We start from the raw sequence: 13,190 nt of genomic DNA on the forward strand, positions 1-13,190 counted from the left end.
GCCCTCTCTCTAAATGTTGACTTGTTACTATGTTGCCTCAGCCTGTCATTCAGGCACTGCTCGGTTTGGCCCACGTACTTCCTACCACAATCTAAAGGAATCTCATAAACTACTCCTGCCTGACAATCTACGTATTTGTTATCGTGTTTTGTGACACATGCTGGTGCCTTGCGGAAAAAAGGGTTGGTCATTCTGCAGAGCTAGGAAAGCTTGCATGGGGCAGAAAACACGACACTTAGGTTAGCTCGCTTGGCAATCTTTTTCAAATTATGCAACATGCGGTGTATGTAAAGTATGACAGCTACTTTTCTTTTTCGCGAGGTGGCTCCTCGTCCAGTTGGCGAGTCACTCTACTTCTTCAGGATTGTTTCCGCTACGGAAACTAGAACAGGCTGCGGGTAGCCTGCCTCTTCCAGTCGATCGGTCGATCTGCTTAAGAAAACTCGCCGCAGCTCGGTGTGGACAGGACTTCTTAAAAACATTCATCAGGCTCATGCTAGCAATGCTTCGTTTAAGTAGCTTAGAGTGAGAGGAACTAAAAAATAGCAGAGGTTTACTAGCCCGAGGTTCGCACTGCCAACAGACGTGGCTACTTGCTAAAAACTATCTAAGATGTAAAAACCTGATGGAGGAATCTACCCAAAGTTCGTGGGGACTTTTATGGGAGATAGAATCTGCCTGAAGGTTGTCAATGTTTGACTAACGACCAAGTCGGCGTCAATGAAATTCTTATCTACGAAAATTAGGAAGTCGTCAACGAATCTAAAAACTGACTACACCGCTACCCTCTAGACTGCTAGACATGGTTCTGCCAGCACGAGCTAAGAATAAGTCGCTCAAGATCGGAGCTAAACAGGAACCTATGCAAACGCCACGATTTTGCAGGTACAAACGACTGTCCCATTCAATATAGGTGGAGGCCAGGTAAAGTTCGAGCATAGCCAAGAATTTGTCTTCCGGAATACCAGCTTCATTCTGAAATGCCAGGGAGCCATAACTGCCAATGCCTCCCTGGACGCACTGAAGCAATTCTGCTTTTGGCATGCTATAATATAGATCCTTCAGAAGTTCAGATCTACAGAAAAGGCCTCTAATTCTATAGTAGTCAACTACTTGTGCAGAATTCTTTACAAGGTAAGGGTCGTCTACTGTAAGAAACTTGACCCTTACTAACAGAAAATCAATTAAACACTTCTGTATTGCGCTCCGACACACAATTACTCTTAAAGGGCAGTTATCTTTACGGGTCTTGGCGCTGAAGAAGACCTCAAGTGTGCGCACTTTGCTATTTTTAATGTCCCTAGCTAATTTTGACATACATACATACATACATACATACATACATACATACATACATACATACATACATACATACATACATACATACATACATACATACATACATACATACATACATACAGACAGACAGACAGACAGACAGACAGACAGACAGACAGACAGACAGACAGACAGACAGACAGACAGACAGACAGACAGACAGACAGACAGACAGACAGACAGACAGACAGACAGACAGACAGACAGACAGACAGACAGACAGACAGACAGACAGACAGACAGACAGACAGACAGACAGACAGACAGACAGACAGACAGACAGACAGACAGACAGACAGACAGACAGACAGACAGACAGACAGACAGACAGACAGACAGACAGACAGACAGACAGACAGACAGACAGACAGACAGACAGACAGACAGACAGACAGACAGACAGACAGACAGACAGACAGACAGACAGACAGACAGACAGACAGACAGACAGACAGACAGACAGACAGACAGACAGACAGACAGACAGACAGACAGACAGACAGACAGACAGACAGACAGACAGACAGACAGACAGACAGACAGACAGACAGACAGACAGACAGACAGACAGACAGACAGACAGACAGACAGACAGACAGACAGACAGACAGACAGACAGACAGACAGACAGACAGACAGACAGACAGACAGACAGACAGACAGACAGACAGACAGACAGACAGACAGACAGACAGACAGACAGACAGACAGACAGACAGACAGACAGACAGACAGACAGACAGACAGACAGACAGACAGACAGACAGACAGACAGACAGACAGACAGACAGACAGACAGACAGACAGACAGACAGACAGACAGACAGACAGACAGACAGACAGACAGACAGACAGACAGACAGACAGACAGACAGACAGACAGACAGACAGACAGACAGACAGACAGACAGACAGACAGACAGACAGACAGACAGACAGACAGACAGACAGACAGACAGACAGACAGACAGACAGACAGACAGACAGACAGACAGACAGACAGACAGAGACAGACAGACAGACAGACAGACAGACAGACAGACAGACAGACAGACAGACAGACAGACAATGAACTTTTATTGAGGTCCTGAGGGACTAGCCGGCGGAGACCCGTTGGGGCCCCCGGCTCGCCGCTGGCTGCTCCCATGTCGGAATCGGAAGGCCAAGCCTCTCTTTCACGGGCCCTCTGGACGGCCATGGACTGGAGCTTGAGTTCCGTACTAGAGATGGCCTCGTCCGAATCCTGTTCGCTGGTGAGTGACGTATCCCGTAACGCAGGACACTGCCAGAGCATATGGGCTAGAGTGCTAAACTCCTCCCCACAATCCGGGCACTGTGGGTCAATTTCTGTGTTAATCCTGCTTAGGAAACCTCGCGAGGGATATGACCTCGTCTGAAGCATCCTAAGCGTGATCGATTGAACTCTACATAGATTTGGGTGTGGAGGCGGGAAGCGCCTGCGTTCCTCTTTATAGTGGGAAACGATCTCATGGAATGTTAATAAGGGGTCGCTGTGGACGAGCTCCTCCGGATCCAATGAAGCCTCACCGCCGTCGCGGCGCGTGAATTCTCGCGCACGGCGGTGAGCAATCTCATTGGGGTTCGGGCAGCCCGGCAGCACGTTGTCGCCCATGTGAGCGGGGAACCACGTAATGTAATGGACGGGGTCAGAATTAGTTCTGGACTTGCTCTTCAGAAGCGCCTCCGCCTGTCTCGCAACCATTCCCGAAGAGAAAGCCCTGACGGCCGCGCGTGAGTCAGTGTAGATATACGGACTTTTAGAATCCTGCATCGCCAGCGCAACCGCCACCTGCTCTGCCACGTCGGCCGTGACAGAGCCTGCCGAGGTCGCAGATAGGAGCTCGTCCTTCTCGCTGACCGCCGTGACCACGAATTTACCGGAGCGCCCATATTGAGCTGCGTCCACGAAGGTTTCCATGCCGACCGTTGTCTTTAAAATCATCCTGGCACGAGCTGCTCGCCTGCCCGCATTATGCTGTGGGTCAACGTTTCTAGGGAAGGGACCGACGACGTAGGTCCCTCTGGAGTTCTCGTCCTGCTGAACCGCCTCACCTTGACTGTAACGTGGCCGCAAGCCCGCTGCTTCCAAGAGGCGCCTATATACCCGCGCTGGAGCCCGAAAGCTTCGTGATTTGCGCCGCTTGTTGCGTCTCTATTAGTTAGAGGGTGGTGTTATGAACGCCGAGCTGCATTAGCCTGTCCGTGCTCGCCGTGACCGGAATACCCAGTACCTTCTTGACACTTTTCCGCATCAACGTGTCAAGCTTGTCCCTTTCAGTCTTAGTCCACTGCAGGGCCGAGACCACATAGTTGATGTGGCTCATAAGAAAAGCGTGATGCGCCCTAAGTAGGTTGTCCTCGCCTAGGCCCCCCTTCTTATTGGAGACTCTCGATCAATATTCTCGGTTTTGGCAGTAAGGTGCGCAATGGTTTTGGCATTACATTTAGAGGTTTATAAACTGCGCGAAAAAAAACGAGGACACAAGAAAGAAAACACACACGACACCACGAGCGCAGCCCCTGGCATCGAGCAACAATCCTAGAATTCTGATCGAATTCACCCTGGGGATCTTCTGGCCGTCCCGCGTGTACACATCTATGGGGATCTGCTCGAGCGGCACGAGCCCCCCAACCCCCTGCCTTGCCGGTCTGTATAACATGAGCTCTGACTTGGTCGGGGAGAGTCGGAGACCCGTGCCCTCCAGGAAGGACTCGGTCACGTCCAAGGCCTCCTGGAGCGCCTGTTCCACGGCCGCCTCCGAGCCTCCCGGGCACCAGATCGTAATATCGTCGGCGTACAGCGCGTGTCCCACATTTGGTACGGCGGCCAGCCGCTTAGAGAGCCCGTGCATTGTAATGTTAAACAGGAGGGGCGATATCACCGCCCCTTGTGGCGTGATTCTGTTTCCTAGCGCGAATGGTTCTGATTTGGTCTGCCCCACCTTGACGACCGCCGTCCTGCCCCTCAGGAAGGACTCCACAAACGCGAAAAATCTACCTCCCAAGTTCAATGCCGAAATCTCATTTAAGATGAAGTCTTGCGACACGGTGTCGAAGGCCTTGGACAAATCTAGTGCAAGAATGCCCCTGACGTCTCTAGTCCCGTTGTCAATAACCTGTCTTTTAAGCAGTAGCATGACGTCCTGCGTAGAATGTGATATGGTCTAAACCCTACCATATTGTACGGGAACAACCACTCGCGCTCTATGTGTTTTGAGATCCTGTTGTGTATAACGTGCTCGGCAACCCTACCTAAACATGACGTGAGCGAAATGGGCCGGAGGTTGTCCAGGCTTGGGGGCTTTCCAGGCTTAAGAATCAGTACCACCGTCGCCTGCTTCCACGAGTCCGGAACATTACCTTCCTCCCATACCTTGTTGATTTCCTTCGCAATGGTGCTAATGGACCGGTCGTCCAGGTTCCTCAAGACCCGGTAGGTTATGCCATCCGGCCCAGGAGCCGACCTGCCATTGAGATTGTGGAGGACCTCCCGAATATCTGCCTCCGAAAACAGATCATCGAGCTTTGGTGCGTCCTTCCCCACGTATTGAGGGCATTCCCGTAGTTCATCCTTCCCTATCGGAAGATGCTTCCGTGCCAGATCTCGGAGAAGGGACGTATCAGAATGACCCCCCCCCCTTTTTTGCTTATGCACTAGTCTATCTACGGCGAGCCTCTGGTTACCCTTGGTCTGTTTATCATCAAGCAGGTGCTTAAGAAGGTTCCATTTTCCCCCCGTGCGCATTCACCCGTCTGCTGCCGAGCAGGCTTCGTTCCATTGTTGTCTGTTGAGCTCCAGACAGTGTGCCTCTATGCTGCGATTAAGCTCCGCGATCTTCTTTCTCAGCCTGCGGTTTAGCCTTTGCGTTTTCCACCTCTCCAGCACAGACCTCTTGGCCTCCAGGAGATGCGCCAGGCGCGCGTCCATCCTAGGGGTCTCGAGGTCCGTGGATATTTCCTTGGTGGCCCTTTCAACGTCTCTCTTGATCTGCGCAAGTAGATCTTCCAGTGCACCGTATTCCGACTCATCCTCATCCTGTATCTTTCGGAAGAGATCCCAATCAACGTACTTTTATATCCTAAGTGGGGCCGCTCTGATCCTGATGGATAACGCTACAATGTGATGGTCGCTCTCTAGATTTTCCTGCAAGTTAGCCCAGGCTGCGTCAATGTTTCTAACAAAGGCCAAATCTGGCATCGTGTCCCTCGAGACCGAGGTACCTATCCTCGTCGGAAAACGGGGGTCCGCCACTAGGGTCAACGCGCAGTCTTCTGCCGTGCTGACTAAGTTCACTCCCTTCGCCGTTTGTCTATCATACCCCCAGGCCATGTGCGGGGCATTGAAGTCCCCTGCCACTATCAGAGGGCTGTCACCCGCTATTGTGACTGCACTGCCTAGGAGTCCGCGAAAACTTTGCCTCTGATCTGTCGGAGGGCTGTACACATTCAGGACGAATATGCTCTGTTTGATCCTGCCGCTAGAGATTATCTCAACCAGCTGCGCCTCCAATCTAGTGCTGGCATCAGCTCTGCCTATTGTGATCTCGTGCTCCTGGAAGGAAATTGCCTTCTTAACCATCGTGATTACCCCTTACCTACGGTCTCCTCTCGTCGAGACAACGCGGTAAACCGAGAAGGTCGCCTCCTCACAAAGAGTCTCCTGTAGGAGCAGGACGTGCGGTTTGTCCGCTTGTGCTGTCACAAACTGCTGTAGCGCGGCCTTGCGCCTCTGGAAGCTGGCGCAGTTCCATTGCCACACAAATAATCTGTCCGTGTTGTCCGCCATTTTGACTTTATTAAGTTAGCATCCCCTCGAGCGCGGTGCACTTGCGCAATGCTTCGGAAGTCTGCTGTGTTTTCTTAACGTTACCGACCACCTTCAGTCTGCTTACGTCAGCTACTTTAGCCTCCATTATCGCCATTCTGCGTTTGAGGGTAGCAATGGCCTCAGACTGTTCCTTGATGGTCTCGGATTGCTACTCGATAGCTCTGGACTGCGTCCTAATCACCTCCGCTAATCGATCGAGGTGTTCCGCAAGCGATCCTTTCGCGATGGTCGCGGCGGGGGCGGAAGCGGACGCGGGCGCCTTCTCCATCAGCTCCGCCGCAGCCTCGGTCAACTCGGGAGGGGGCGCTTTACGCTTTGCCTGACCTAGCACTGGTTTTAGTGCGGGTGCGGGCGACGTGCTGCCATGACCGTTCTGTGCTTTCCGAATCAATTCGAGGTCTGCCCTCAACTTACGCATTTCCGCCTTGAGCTGCGCGTTTTTCTGCTTTAAAGCCGCAAGACGCGGACCCTCCATCTGCTCTGGTAGTGTACCATGCGTTACCTTCGTTCCAGTCGTCGTCGCCGTGACCTTGTCCACCCAGGTAGGACCCTCCTGGACGCGAACACTGGAGCGTGAGCGCCCCCTGGAACGGGAGCGCTCTCTGCTGACGGGGTGCCCCCTGGATCGGGAGCGCACTCTGCTGCAGGAGCGCTCCCTGGATCGGGAGCGCTCTCTCTTTGCCGACCGGCCCCGGGAAGGGGCCACGCCTGCCACGCTGGCATCACGTGATGCTGCCGCCACTTGCGCCTCCCGGGCGCGCCGACGCACGATGTACGGCACCTGGAAGCGCTGGCTGCACCTGCGGTCGGTCGTCGGGTGCGCGCCTCCGCAGATGGCGCACTTTGGGTCACACTGATGATCTTCTGGTGGGGAAACCATGCCACAACCACGGCATTTCGTTTTGTCCTCGCCGTTAGGGCAGACGTCTGCTCTATGGCCGAGCTCTCCACACGTGTAGCAAACGTCTACTTGCCTGCGATACAGGGCGCAAGGCAACATGACCGTCCCGCAGACCACGTGATTCGTCACCCTTTCTCCTTCAAAGAGCACAACGATCGTGGGGGTCTTCTTGATTCTTCGTACTTCCAATGCCCCGGGGTTTCGGTGGTTGACCATGAGCGCCTTTAGATCGGCGTCGCTTATCCCGGGGTCCACCCCCCGCACCACTCTCTTGCAGGTGTCATCCGATGCCGCAACGTATGCTGCCACGTCGAAGGGGCCCTCCTTCGTGTGGATCCTCTGGATCCTGGCGTAGGCGCGCGCATTCGCCTCATGCGGCGTGGAAATAACTAGAATGTTCTGGATGCCATTGGGGGGCACACCGTGTCATCCCGCACTTGCTCCGGCGCCAGGGCCGCCGCCATGGCCAGCGCCCGTGCGAGTTGTATCAAATCCTACTTTTTCAAGTCCAGCCCCCCTCGAGGTCGGACGATGATCTTGAATTGCTCCCTCGGTAGCCTGGGGAGCCTCGAGGCGTCCACGATACGCTTCAGCGGGCTCCGTGGTGCGGCAGTGCGGCGACCGCGTTTCTCGCCTTTTTGCTTCGCTTTGGGCCCCGGCATCCTTGGCTCGCCCGGCCCATTCTTCTTCTTCCTTTTGCCCAGCGCTGTTACCCAGCCTGAGCACTCCGCGTCCTCCAGGGTAATATCCATGCCTTCAACAATCACCACGCTTGGATTGGAGGCCATAGCACCGCGTCTTGCCGCGACTCGCCGAGCGTCTCGCCGAGCGGCCACCGCTCCGCCGTTAGCGTTGGGTTTAGCGGCGCGCCAGCGTGGCCCACCAGAAAACAGCTCGGAGAAAAGTCACAAAAGCACCCACCGGTGAAAGTTCGGTGTCCTCTGATTCCTTGCGACAAACCGGGTCGAATGATGGAAATGTGTAACGTGGCAGCCAAAAAAACCTGCCGAAAACATTTAACAAAGCGGGAGCCGATATTCAGCCATCCGCACTGGTCGGCTTCTTCTTATTCCTTGAGATCCTAATTTTGACAGGTTCATTTTTTCGCACAGCTTCTTCGCTTCACATTTCAACTTATTGAGCGATACATTATGGTGACAATGAAAAACGGAACTTAAGGCTTCCAACGCCTTCACCTTGTATATCTCCTGTGGAAAGACGGCAAAGCCGCCTTCTTTGTCCGATGGGAGTATGCAGTAGGCGTTCGTCTTCAAGTACGATGCCAGACGATTAATTACGGGGCGGCCGGGGTCACACTGGTGCCGCAGAAGAAAGTCCACACCACTTGAAACGCACCGATCCATCTCACTCACGGGAGCCAAACTGGACACTTTTCGCACCAAGGAAAGCTTTTCCGGAGCGGTGCTCGGCGGCTTCACAGCAAACTTCGGCCCCAGAGCGAGACAGTTTTTGACGTCCTCCGGTAGCGTGACGTTTCATTCGGTGAATACTGTGCTCCCTGGGCCTTGTTTCTTCTTCTTTGGACGAGGACGGCCACGTAGGTGAGACAGGGTGCTCTGCCAGAGGAATTCAGTCGTCTGGTTAGCGAGACCGTTGAAATTCCAGAAGGCTCGCTTCGCTCTATCTTCTCGCAACAAGCTGTGCAGTTGGGCTTCTAGGTGAATTCGGTAGAGGCAAGCCTGCCTTGACCATTCGGACTTGAGGATTTTGCAAATGCGGTTTCCACGACCGACGGAGGGGTCAAAGCCTCCGAAAAGAAGCCTCACATCTTCAGGAAGGAGCTTACACCGAATGCAGTAGGACAGCGCGCGTGCTTTGCAAGTCGCGACGGCGATCAAAGAAAATGTGGCGCTTGGGTCAGAAGAGACACATAGTGAAGAGCCCAATGTACAAGAAATATATGACGTTAGGATGGATAGTTGGGCGAGTTGGTTAAGCATGACTGAAGTGAAGGCGCGAAAACGACGACGGACGAAGAGAGAACACACACAGGGCACCACTTCCAACAATGTTTAATCAGAAAAAACGCCACTATTTTATACAGGGAGCGCAATCACAGTTTCTCAGTGCGCATTCGCGTTCAGGTAAAGTAGTTATTTGCGTGATACTGATAATGAGGCAACATTTACGCACTTATCACCTGCCTCAATGATCCTTTTGGCCTCAATTATTAAACGAACCCATTTGTCACGGCTTCTGGCAACCATAGCGCAAGCGTAGAAGTCTGGCTTACATTTGCAGTCTCTACAATGAATCGCCAGGTTCATCGTTCCATTCGGTACACACCGTGAAGTGACAGAAATCATTGTGCTCAGCGGCGGAAATGGGCAAGTAAATACACCGGTTCTCAATAAATGACTGAAAGTTTTGCATTCCTGTCATGTTTAATTTCAGTTTTCAATTATATTCTTGTTTCGTGAAGGAAAAATACACGCAGTCTGTTAAGACCCATAGTCAGTGGCTAGTTATAATTAGGTACAATTTGCATTCATGCAATTAATTAGCAAGATCCTAAAGCAAGTGGACAAATCATCCTACTTAAGTAAGCGTAAGGTTTACTTCAGTAGCAGTTATCTAAATATGATTTAAATATAACCCCAGAGAGAGAGAGAGAGAGACAAAACTTTATTTTGACGGGGCACGGAGAGGCGTCGATCCCCGTGGTGGGTGGAGCCTCCAGTCCAGGGCCCCAGTGCGGTGGCAGCACTTTCGGCTCTGGCGATTAGCTTTCGCTGATCCTCCAGTGCCGAGCTGGTCAGCACCATCTCCCACTGCTCGTGTGTTGCGTCTCGGGGAGTTATTGGGGATATTGGAGTTATTGGAGGATATTGGAGTTATTTGATGGGGAGTTATTGGGGATATTTTGGCATGCCCATGTGGTATGGTAGAGGGTAGCTCGCTCCTTACAGAAGGGACAAAGGGGCTGATAAAGGGTGGGGTGCATAGCGTGAAGGCCGCGTGAGGTGAGTATAGGTGTTGGTCTGGAGTTGCCTCCAGGTCGTGGCTTCAGCTCTGGTGAGGGATGGGTGCGGGGGCGGCATCGTTCTTATAGAAAGGCGGTAGTGCTGAAGTATATCGTAGTAAGTGTGTAGTGTTTCTGGACTGGGGTCTTCTTGCGTCTCTTGCAGTGCCCGGTTGCAGTGACCTCGGGCTATCGTTTGTGCACGATGGTTTCCGCTGACGGCTTCGTGTCCCGGTGTCCAGATTATCGTGGTGCGGGGTATTTTGTTGAGGCGATTAAGAATATCGCATGCTACTTTATGAAGATGGCCGTTCGCGTAGGCTCGACATGCAGACTGACAGTCTGTAAGAATATATAGTTCATCATTTAAAATGTTGTCATATCATAGGGATGTCATTTATCATATATAGTGTTGCTGAAATTGTTACTTATGCTTTCTAGTGATATTGAGTCCAACCCTGGTCCAATGACCAAGGCTGAGGCTGACACTCTTGCTGGCGTCGTAGACAGAATTTGTAAACTAGAAGAAGTATATGCAGCACTCGCTGGAGCTCAAAAGTGCGAAGAAGGGTGAGGCTGCGGCACTAGTAAAATTGACCGAGCTTGAGCAAGGCAATGCTCTATTACATGCGGAAATAAAAAGTACTAGAGACGAACTAGCAGCCGCTAAGAGCAAAATCGAACTTCTTAACGAAAGGATAACGCCCCTAGAAGCAAACGCTCCCTCGGAGCACTCGGCCGATTCAGCCGCGAGAACCGATGTTTTGCATGGCGTTCCTAATCAGCTCATAGCAATCAACTCTAGGTGCAACGATACAGAGAACAGGCTACGACGATCTAACTTACCTTTCTTTGGTATACAAGACGACTCAGCCGAGGATTGGGCATCATCAGAGCTTAAAGTAATAAAGTTTTGCGCGGAAAAGTTGGAAATAAACACAACTGGTACACAGTTTGAACGTGTACATCGGTTAGGCAAATACAGTGCAGATAAGCATCGGCCTCTTATAGCGAAATTCACATTCTTTAAAGACAAACAACAGGTTCTGGCAGCTGCGCGTAAGCTTAAAGGTTCATCATTTTCCATTCGCGAAGACTTCTCATTCACCAACCGTCAAGCTATAGAAGGAAACTGATAGAATTTGCTAAGACTCAAAACAAACCGTATAAGTTATCTGTAGATAAACTGCGCATGGGTACGACGACATATGTATATGACATTGTCACGCAAACGGTTGTGCAGTGCAATAGATAGCTAAAAAGGCGCACCCAGCACCGTCATGAATCACGACCTTCTCCCATTAGATCACCAATATCGTTATCATTTACTAACATCCGAAGCTTAATATCAAAGCTTGATAAAGTTTCTTCCTTTCTCGAAGACGCCGATTCTGACGTCATCATTCTTACCGAAACCTGGCTGCACCCAGATATTTCTAATAACGAACTGTTTTCCCTCGCGAGTACTTACAATATGTACCGGCGTGACCGCTTTGACAGGCGAGGCGGTGGTGTCTTATTAGCAATTAAAAAAATCTTTACATCTTACTGCATTGACTCTGACCCAAATCTCGAGATTGTTTGGACCGTCTGTCTAACCCGTTCCACGAAAGTGCTAATTGGTGCCTGTTACCGTCCTCCCGATTCAAACCAAACCTTCATCACCGATCTTCACAACAGTAATACTAATGCACTTAGAGCCTACCCAGCACATATGGTTTATCTCTTGGGGGATTTTAATTTTCCGCACATCGACTGGCATATACTGACCTCTAGCTGCCGAATGTCATTAGATTTCATTATTTAATCCTAGACTTCAACTTCTCCCAGGTTGTCACTCAACCCACTCGCGGATCTAATATCTTGGACTTAGTACTTACAAACAATCCAGAAACAATTCATCAAATAAGTTACCTGGATGGTTTTAGTGACCCTAATCTGCTCCAGTTAACTATTAACATACCGTTACCTTATACGGGTACCATAAGCAAAGCAATTCGTAACTATAGCAAGGGTGACTATGCTACCATTAATGCTGACCTAGAGTTTTTTTTTTTTTCAATAATGCTTTTCTTCCTTCCTTGCACAGTCGAACGGTCGAGGAAAATTGGGTGCTCTTCCGAGATAAATTATGCTCATTAGTAAACCAGTACATCCCAGTGATCAAAATATCGAACGATAAATCGAACCCTTGGTTTAAAAATTCCCTCAGGCGACTTAGAAACAAAAAGAAACACGTTTACAGGAGCGCTAAACAATTAGACACCCCATCGGCTTGGGAAAAATACAATCAATGCTTGAAAAACTACAGCTCCGCTTTAATCACTGCTAAAGATAAATATTTTTCACATGATCTTCCAGCCCTGCTTCATTCCAACGCCCCAAAATTTTGGCAAATGATCTCTCCGAGCCGCGATACCAATCACATTTCATTGCACAATAGCGACCACATGCCCCTTCCTGACAATGAGTGTGCTTCATGCTTCAACACATACTTCTCCTCTATATTTTGTACAGAAGATCATTCCACTATACCTGAGGTTCCCGACGTTCATGACGTCCATCGATATTTCTATCGACGGTATCGTATCTCTTATAAACAATCTTAAGCTATCTAATTCTTGTGGCGTCGACGAGATTAACTCAAAAATACTAAATAACACCGTCAATACTTCTAGCACAATACTCTATCACATCTCCAGACAGTCATTAGCTTTAGGGAAGCTCCCGTTAGATTGGAAGACTGCTAAAGTAGTTCCCATATTCAAAAATGGTAACAAATACTCACCAGATAACTACCGGCCAATCTCACTAACATGTATTTGTTGTAAAATGCTCGAGCACATTATTGCCTCTCACATATACAACCATCTCGAATCGAACAACTTTTTCTTCACTAATCAACACGGGTTCAGGAAAGGCTTATCATGTGAGACCCAGCTTTTAGAATTTACAACTGACTTGCATTTTGACATGCACCGTAATATACAGATCGATAGCATATTTCTCTACTTTTCGAAGGCATTCGATCGTGTAGCGCACTGTCGCCTGATTTCAAAGTTAACTGCACTGCAATTAGACTCACAGACACTAACTTGGCTTCGGAACTTCCTCTCTAA

Source organism: Dermacentor silvarum, chromosome 1 (assembly GCF_013339745.2).
Source record: "Dermacentor silvarum isolate Dsil-2018 chromosome 1, BIME_Dsil_1.4, whole genome shotgun sequence".
NCBI lineage: Eukaryota > Metazoa > Arthropoda > Arachnida > Ixodida > Ixodidae > Dermacentor > Dermacentor silvarum.